At 35.6% G+C, this 10,026-nt stretch overlaps 1 protein-coding gene and 2 long non-coding RNA genes across 3 annotated transcripts in view; all 3 read left to right on the top strand.

The window, feature by feature from the left end:
• The window catches only part of LOC103134700 (uncharacterized), a 76,226-nt gene that overhangs the window by 24,022 nt on the left and 42,178 nt on the right, over nucleotides 1-10,026 (top strand). The window lies entirely within an intron of this gene.
• On the top strand, nucleotides 2,527-4,718 carry LOC103134701 (uncharacterized). The gene is made up of 2 exons (XR_475855.2): nucleotides 2,527-2,707; nucleotides 3,862-4,718. It is a non-coding gene; the product is annotated as an uncharacterized LOC103134701 (long non-coding RNA).
• On the top strand, nucleotides 6,743-7,428 carry LOC107835680 (uncharacterized). Its single transcript, XR_001661497.1, has 2 exons — nucleotides 6,743-6,812; nucleotides 7,225-7,428. It is a non-coding gene; the product is annotated as an uncharacterized LOC107835680 (long non-coding RNA).

The raw sequence follows: 10,026 nt of genomic DNA, 5'->3' as shown, positions 1-10,026 counted from the left end.
CAAATGCATGGATAATTTTTTCCTACAAATCTATGGAACAACATATTTCTAATTTTAATTAAATAATGCTATATATATATATATATCAAACATGACTTAAAAGAATTTTAATTTCATAATTTAACTCCATAAAATCGTGCCTCTGTCACTTTAAGAAAATCCTGCTTTTTCCAACATTTTCCCTTCAGGAAGTTGTCATAACTTCACTCCTCTAATAACCTTTTAACAACATTTTTACCAGCATTGCACTCAGAAGTAGCTCATAATGAGTTCACCAGATGCACAGTTCCACCAGATGTTTGCTCATAGCTGCTGGCTAGTCTGAAGGAGCTGAGTGAGGGAGTCACATGGAAAGGATGTTTTGTGAGGTGGAAAATCGTAAGCTTAGATACAGCAGCAATGAGTAGGAAGGTGATGCTAGGTTCCCACAAGAGTTTTGCACAGCTGAATGGCTGCAACTAGCCTGGTAAAAACCAGCCCCTTGTTTTTACACTTTGCTTCCTACAGAGGGTCTGGGCTCTCAGCTATTGAGAAACGAATGTGTTGTAAGTGAGATTTTTTTTTTCAAAGCAGAATTACACAAGAAGGCAATGGCCAGGTTAGGTGATCACAGGAGATTAAAGAATTTCTCAACCATGCAAGAAATAATCAAGGCAACATCCCAGATGTGTTTTTGATGAGGGAAAAACATTATAACATGAATCTTAACAGGGATTTCTTTGTGTCAATAGGTAACTCTCATTGGAGTGGAGAGAAGTCACATGTATGGAATTAATAAAAGTGTCACTTGGACTTGAATTAATAAAAATACCACCAAATTTTTAAAGTGTAACTGACCCTCGTATTGCAAAATACTTACCCTGGCAAATTTTGAAAAATTCCAGAAAATTGGGCGGAGCCAAGAGACGTTTAAGTGTAGGGAAGAAGATCCAAGGGGGTGAGCGGGATGTGATCAGGATGAACTGAGTGCTGGACCAGGGAGTCAGATTCAGCTCTCCAGTCACTTTGACAGAATGTCATCATCAACAGTGAGGTCCAACAGAACCAGCACTGTGGTTCTTTGATAGTCTGTATTTATATGGATGTCATTTAACACTTTGACAAGAGCAGTCTCAGTACTGGGTTTACTGTTAAATTTTAACATTTAAATTAAAATTCAAAATTCAAAAAGTCTTTATTTGCTTAAACATTTTGTTTGAAAACTAAACGTAAGGACAAAATAAGTTCCAAACATAAAGTATAGACACATGTAACAGTGAAAGTCATGGTAAGGCTGCTAATGATGTATGGGGTTCTGGAGCAGGAAGGAGCTCTTTCTAAAGTGCTTTCCGTTTCCGGCCACTTGTTCCTACCCAGCAGGATATAGAGGTTCTTGAAGGAGTTCAGAAAGCTCTGAAACTGTGTCAGGATTTCACTGACGCTCTTTCAGGCGAAGACTATGACCCTGTTATATGTCAGAGCAGATCTATACCTATACAACACTAGTTTTCTGGCACCTGGAGAGCGTGAGGTTCGCTCTGTTCAGCCATCAAGACCAGCTCTGTGGATTACCTCTACAACAATTTTACAATTTTTTTGTGACATGTTGGACATAGCTTCTTTTGTGGATCCATGCTTCAGGGTCAGATACATTCACAGTGTAAAAATGGATGCATTAAAACATAAAGTAATCTCTGAAGCGGAGTCTCTGCTCACATATCATGACAGATGTTGATCTGATCTGCTTTCCTCAGCTTAGAAGAAGCAGCAGTGGTGGCCTCAGTTAAAAATAAGTGATTACTGGCCAGCCTCTTCCAGCACAACACAACTACCAGTACCACTTTCACACAGAGGGAAGAAATAGAGTATGAACTTTCTAGCTACCTATTCTGAGTTTGTGTAGAAAGTGATGCTGCCCATCTCAAATGGCAGAAGGAACACAACATTGTTTTCCATCACTGAGCTGCTTGACCAAGAAATATCTTTGTGAGCCTGCCACCATCTCACCTTCTGAAAAGAGTTTTACTGTGGATATTCTGTAAACTCTGTGTGCTGCTGCCAGTCTTGGTCAAAATGCTCTTGTAAAAAAGATTTTTAATATTGATGGGATTTTCCTGGTGAAGTAAATAAATAAGTTGCAATGAGAACAAAGCTCAACCTAAACCTGGCCAAGCTGAAGAAAAGGCTGGAGCAACAGACTACAAAATTGAATTACATCTAAACTAATACATCTAAACTAATACATAATCAATCAATAAATCTTGAAATAAAATAAAAAAAAATTGGGGTAAAAAATTGACATTTCTTTTTAAAGGTTTTATTTCATGGGAACATTTATTTATTTTGTCTTGAATGAAATGGATCTCCATACAAATACTGCTGTTTAATAAATATGTCTGCATCCTGGACAAAGCTTTAACTCAAATGTTTATTTTATTAGCTTTTACTTTATGTAAAGAAAAAAAATATTGAGATATGTATAGTATATCACCATAAGGCTTAAAAATTTTGAAATATTTTTAGTCCAAAACGCTCACCCCTATTTTGTATGTTAGGTAAAGTGGTCTACTGGTACATTGTGAGAGTAACATTATCCTCTTGTAATGTGTTTCAGGCGATGACAAAGGATTAAGTCCTGGATATGTCGCTGTCATTGTCGCTTTCATTTTGAGTGCCATTCTCAATATAACTTTGCTCTATTTTCTGTGGAAGTGCACAAGATCTTCAGGTAAGTTTCGATGTTTCAGTTTTTCTTGGCATGCATAATGAGCTTTATGTTTAGCATCAGTCGCTCTAATGTGAGTAAAAAAGGCTGACATTTCTTCCCTGGACCTCAGTGATGTGCCAAAACAAAATTTGTTTGAGAGATCAAAATTTAACTTTTAGCTCAGTCCCTTTTTTAATATAGAAGGGTTTTTTTTCTCATAATGTTATAGTTTTATTTACTGTTTAAATGATTAAAATAAGATTTTTGATTTAAAAAATATTTAATTTCTGTGTGTAGATTTTGACAATTGTCGTTTTTTAAGCTGCTTTTTGTTTTTTTATAAAAATCTTTTTTGTTGTATTTTCTCCTCATTAGCATTTTATTTAATATTCACAGCTTTGTTTTTTTATTTTTTCTAGTCTGCTTTAGAAACAGTAGTGTTAGCAAACAATGAGGCCTAGTTTCATTTGATCCTTTCCTTTGTGTATTAACATGCGGCCTCACAGTTGATGCTTTTGGTATTGTCATCTTTCATTTTTAATCTTCCTATTTTGTTCAGTGACATTTATGCTTTTTCTTTTTTGTTGTTTTTATTTTGCTTTGTTTTTATGGATTTTGCTGTAAACCACAAGTGCTCCTTTAACTTTCTAAAACTGCATCAAGGTTTTTTTTTTTTGTTTTTTTTTTGCCAAGCTGAATAAAAACTTTTTCAAAGGACTGAAACAACTGGCTACTCAGATGAATTACATCTAAACTTGTACATAATTAATACAATCAATTCACTATACAACCATCTGAATTTACTGAGGTAAGCGAGCGTATAGTGTGTGGATTTTAAAGAGTGTAGCATATCTGTATGGTTAACCGTATATTAACATTAAGACTGTTATAATGAGAAGCCAAGTTATCAGGAGTGGATAGGTTGTAAATGTCAGTTGTGAATGTTGATTCTGTTGCATGTTGGTTTTTAACTCTACAACAACCTTTAGTGTCCCAAAAGGCATTTCAGAGGCTTTTGCAGCCGTTTTTGGTGCCCTGGGCAAACAATGTACCACATATTTAGTTAAAAAATAGAAACCCTTTTTATGTTTGAGTTACATTTTGGTCTCCATGTATACATCATCTGCAGTTGTCCCCATCCTTACCATTAAGTTCCTCTGTTTCTCTCCTCATAGGTAGAGTTTAGCTGTGATGCCTTCCTGGATGAGTTGTCAGCTGAGCTGAAGCTGTCAATAATTTAAGGTTCTTTCTCTGTAGCTTTTTCTTGTCCCAGTCTTTAAATTGTTTATCCTATGTTCTATGTCTCACCTGGACAAAGTGAGTAAATGAGTAATTTTTATGCTTAGCTACCACCAAAGAAAAGTTCAAACACTCTTAATATTTAATTGGACTGAATTTAGCTTTATGTCATTCACTGTGTCATTGTTTTAATAAGCTTGTTCAATGTAATAAGATTTATTTTCAACCAGTGTTGCATTCATTTTTTTTTATTGATGATGGAAGAGTCCAACTACTGTGCGAAGCTGCACAACACATCTTTCACAATTTGAGCCTGATGAATTCTGGTATTGTCATCTTGGAATATCCCCTTAACATCAGAGAATAAAAACTTCCATTGGTGGAATAACCTGGTCATTCAGTATATTCAGGGAGTCAGTTGACCTTATAATGTTGAACTTGGACCTGAGCAGCTGCAGCAATCTCAGATCATAGTTCTGCCTCCACAGGCTTGTACTGCAGTCGCTAAGCATGATGGCTGCATCACTTCATCTGCTGCTCTTCTTACCCTGATATGTCCATCTTTCTGCAAAAGGCTACATCTGGAATCATTAAACCACATGAACTTCTTCCATTGCTCCAGAGTTCAGTCTTTATGCTCTCTTGCCCTTTTCTCCAGTTAGCCTCACTGATTAGTGGTTCTCTACAAAGCTGTTCAGTCCCTTGAGTTCCTGTTGGATCGTGCTTGTTGAAATGACTTTAACTTCACATTTTAACCTGATGGATGGTTACACCACAATAAACTACTTGAAAATAATCAGTGTTGTTCTTGAAGTTGCATTAAAATATGTTGCATTGTCCTTTTAGTTCAGCAACTGAAGATTCTGCATGTGTGCAGAAATTATGTGTGTTCTGAACCAACTGGATACTTTGAGGAAGAAAATTTGTGCACCGTTACATCCCGACAGCTGAGTGTGGATTTGGCTGAATGTTACAACTGGTTACTTTTTTTCTTTGTCTTTAAAAATGTGTGGAAAAATAACTTGTAAAGTTAATGTAAACACTCAATATTATGTTGATGCTTTACTATCAATTCTGTAAGTCAGTGTGACATGGTATATCATTTTCTAGGAGTTAGTCACAATCTGTTTGCTTCCGCTTATTCGCCTACTCTGTGGTACTGAACATGTTCATTTTTTAAGGAGTCTTACGTTAGGATTTTTTGTGTTATCATTCTTACATTTATAACATCAAACATTCATTATTTTAGATCATTAACCCAACATTATATTATTATAGATTATTGTGATTCTTAATTTAAAGTGTTCTAACTTCCTTCTGTGTATATAAGCTGACCTGGAGGCAGAGGCGCAAAACGTGGGTATGCAGCGTATGCAACGGGGGAGGGGCGCAGCACCAGAGGGGGCGCCAAAACCCCGTCTGGAGGGGGCGACGCACCGATTATGTTTTCCCATACACTTCAGCACCTCTCGCACATAACGAGGTAAATGTAGCGATTTTTACACTTCACGTATCATTGCCTCAGGGGGGGTTGGTCAGCGTCGCTCCTTCACCCTGACGTTCCTTCCCTGGGGGGGTGGAGGTGGGGGCGCCGATTTATGTTTTCGCATCCACCTGAATAATGTGTAGTTGCGCCACTGCCTGGAGGCCCCATCTGCCTGTTCGTCTTCATGTGAAACAATTTACTGTGTGTTTCCCAGACCTTGAATTATGTTTCCACAGCTGCCTCTTTATCTACCGGAATACTCCTCACTTGAGAAACTACCTGTGTGCAGAAGTATTTTGTCTCTCCTGTCTTGCTTACCTATCCTCTCTGCTATGCTCCCTCTTTTTTGCTTGATAATAAAAGACAAAGTTGTAACCAAAGGTCTTTAGAACGCCCAGTGAACGGCTTGGAGGAGCAGTTTGCTGAGTCTTCACCTTTTGCAAAAGCTTGGTCAGAAAACTTATATATGTTGTCTGTGGTTCTTTTATGTAGATTCAATAATACCTACCATGAATCCCCAGCTTCTGAGTTTCAGTTTGTTCCTTTAAATGTAAAATTCTGTATTCGACACAGTTCAGCTGGTCTCTTTCCTGTCCTTAAGAGGACATTTCAGTAATGCTGGCTGATCATTTTATACCAGCGCAAATATAAAACCTGCCATTGGATTTTAATACATAAAAATTGTACAACTGTATGTGGACTGAGATCTCTTCCATCAATAATACTTAAATTACAAATGTTAATCAATTGTTCATTTTTAAACAGTATAAATGGATTCTTATTTTACTGCTACCAAGTCTATTTTCTACATAAAATCCAGAACATTTTCCAGATGAAAGTTCAGTCAAAAACATTTTGTATGGAATCTAGAAGTTTTAATATGACTGAACCTGAGCAGCTTCATCACACAAACCCATCAGAAATGTAATAATATTTATTAAGTTCAACTTAATGATCCACAGCTCTTTACCTGCAGGTGGAAGAAAGATGGCACACCCAGGTGAAACTTGTCATTATGACTGTAATTCATTGAGTTTGAGTCGGTGAACACAACATGCAGGATCCTGGAGCATTTACAGTGTAAACAGCAGCAACAGAAGCAGGACATTTTAAAAACTGATGGCAGAGCCACCGACATCTGTCACACAACATACTGATCCGTTTCCAACACTGGAGTCTTTAACTTAAACCGCAAAGCCTAAAATACAGGATATTTGTTCACAACATCTCTGTGTTAAAATGAACTATTTACAGAGTGAGATGGTGGCATTGAGTGAAAGTAAAAACATTATCAACAGGTTTGATTCAGCTAAAATGGAAGAGAAAATATGATCCAGCATCAGGCAAAAAATGGTTAAGATGTGCAACTTAAAGTAAAACCAGGTGAAACAAACTTCTCAGGTCATTTCTGTGACTTTGANGTCATTATGACTGTAATTCATTGAGTTTGAGTCGGTGAACACAACATGCAGGATCCTGGAGCATTTACAGTGTAAACAGCAGCAACAGAAGCAGGACATTTTAAAAACTGATGGCAGAGCCACCGACATCTGTCACACAACATACTGATCCGTTTCCAACACTGGAGTCTTTAACTTAAACCGCAAAGCCTAAAATACAGGATATTTGTTCACAACATCTCTGTGTTAAAATGAACTATTTACAGAGTGAGATGGTGGCATTGAGTGAAAGTAAAAACATTATCAACAGGTTTGATTCAGCTAAAATGGAAGAGAAAATATGATCCAGCATCAGGCAAAAAATGGTTAAGATGTGCAACTTAAAGTAAAACCAGGTGAAACAAACTTCTCAGGTCATTTCTGTGACTTTGATAATACATAAACAAAAAATGTAAGCAAACATGATCATTTATCAGCAGAAACAAATGCTGACTTTAATGGTTGCATTTCCTGAACAACAGGAGCATCAGTATTTCTGGAGAGCTTTTAAGGTATTTATCTCTGTTCCAGTTTCAGCTGTCAGAAAACAAACATGCAGACAGACATTACCCTGATTTAAAAAAAGATCCAGTTGTTATTTTCATAAAAATGACAAAGTGTGTATTCATTGTAGCTAATATTCTCTATAAATGTCCCTGCACAAGAAACCAGACGCATATTTACAAGTTTAACTTCAGAACCATCTTTAGCTAAAACAAAACAAATCCACTGCATCCTCACAGCTTTCAGTAAAACAGGTTTTACAACTTTAAATTTACACTCTGTGTGTTTGTGGAGCTTTTCTCCACCTTTCAAACATGTTTATATCAAACAGCTACTTTGGACTCAGAAACCCAACATCTTGCATATTTCTACATTAACTTCACCTTTAAATAAAAGTATAAACTTTAAATTTAAATTATAGATTTAATAACTTTATATACCCTTTAATTTTAACACTCTTAACTGGAAAAATACCTTTCATTTCCATCAAGACCCTCATCATTAAATGTACCAGATCAATTACTGATTCAGTTTTTTTGGGCTCGTTGTNTCATGTTGCCACTCATAAACGTGTAGTCTTGTCATCCTTAGTAGTTAATGGTTACTGAGTCATAATTCCACAATTAGGCACATATTATTTGTTAATTATTACTTAATCTGGAAATGATTAAGTAATAATTAACACTAAACTGGTTTCCTCCTCACCATATCAGAAGAAAGTACTGCTATAAGTTAACACTATAGATTTATGCTATTTATGCTCCCAATGAGTTCAGAAGCCTTGTTTCTGTTTCTGTTTCTCCAGAAACCGTTTTTTTCTGTTGAAACAGAAAGAGTTTGAGAGAAGCAACAAGATCTGAGGGGGAGAGAAAAGCTCTCCACCTACAGAGCTTTGCTCTATATATGAATGGTTGGGGGGAGGATCAGAAAACACAGATGAGGCTGTTACTTGTCTAGTTTGAGGAGCACAATCAACCAAAACCATAATTAATTTTAGAACAGAAGCAGAAGCCAGTTTTGAATTTATTTTAAACTCTAATTGGATCATTTTTAAAGCTTTTATCATGTAGGAAAATGTCATTACAAAATGTGGATGTTTTATATCTCAATCAATTTTATTACTGTAAACCAGTGATTCTTGAGAATAGGGACAAAATGGGTTTTAATTTTCCCATAATTTTTTTTTTTATTATTTCTCAACCTTATGTATGCAAATATGACAAATAATGTTTAGGAAATGTAAAGATGCTAAGGTGCAGGCTCCCAGTTAAAATTTTTTTATTATTATTACATTTTTAATTGACCTGACGCAGAACTTTGTCATCACCATCTGACAAATATAAATATAAAATTATTTTTAAAATACCCTATTAGTGATATTTTTACTCCATAACAAACTAGTGAGTAAAATGAAAAACTTGACACATGTGAAGTAATGCAATTTATGTAAAATACATTAAAATGAATTAACAGCACATTTAAGTGAGATTTGACAACAATTTCACTGAAAGAGTCACAAAAACTCTGATGGAGTTGACATCTGACAGAGTTGAAAAAAAGCCAAACTACCTCAATTTATATGATGTTATTCTGAAGGAGGCCATAATGTAGCTCATCAGGTCCATGAAATCTTTACATTATACCAAAATTAAGCTTTTATTTCAAAGTTTTGAAAACTGTCAGTTATGGAGTTGACACATTATGGTTGTGACAAGCAACTTAGGAATAAAACAGAAGAAAAAACTAAAGAATAACTTAAGCTAACCCGAGCTAACTAGCGCTCTTAGCAAAGGAAGAGAACGGAAGAGATCATGGGGTCCTCAGAAGTTCTGGTGCCCCCCAATAATGCCTGATTTTTTTACATTCTTTTCATATCTGACGGTGTTGTCAAAAACTAGGGACAAATTTCAACGGAGTTGGAAAATGTCTAAAAATTATTTTTAATTCAATTTATCGATACTTTTATAATTATTTATATGACTACTTATACTTAATTGTCATAATATATAATTTTAGTATTTCTTTAATTGTTTTAAACTATTATAATCTGTCGAGCTCTGCTCCGTGACAAGGGATTTTACAGGCATCATCCACCGACTACAATGTTTAAAAAAAATAAATAAATTCAGCAAACACAAGAAAAATATACATTGTTGTGCTCACATGACCCAGGTTAGTTTAGTCAGATATTTGAAAAAATTATATTTTGTGCATATTTTATTCAAATTTGGTGCTTTATCCATAGGACCTGTTTTGTCCCTATTCTCAAGAATCACTGAAACACCTTTCTATCCCTCTTTTGAAATCAACTGGGTTCTATGGTGACACATAATCCCATAGGGCAGATGTAGCCTCACACCAGAGCACATTTTGTCCTTCATGCTCCTGTGTTATGAAAATGAGAGCTTCGTAATGCATAGTATGACACAGAAAGCGTTAAAAAGGCACCAATATGTTGAGCTGAGACCAGAATATGACTTAAAAACCTAGGTTTTTAAGTCACTATAGATTGCTATAGGTACAAACCTATAGCAATTATCATAGTGACAATTGATATTAACTGATGTTACACATTTAGATGCAACCTCAGCACAGGATTCAGAATTATACACCTATTTATCCTATCTATTTATCCTATTTTGCACAGCCTTCATATGTAATAGGGTACACAG

This window comes from Poecilia formosa, unplaced genomic scaffold, assembly GCF_000485575.1.
Source record: "Poecilia formosa unplaced genomic scaffold, Poecilia_formosa-5.1.2 Scaffold18, whole genome shotgun sequence".
Lineage (NCBI taxonomy): Eukaryota > Metazoa > Chordata > Actinopteri > Cyprinodontiformes > Poeciliidae > Poecilia > Poecilia formosa.
This window is presented reverse-complemented; position numbering and strand designations above follow the sequence as displayed.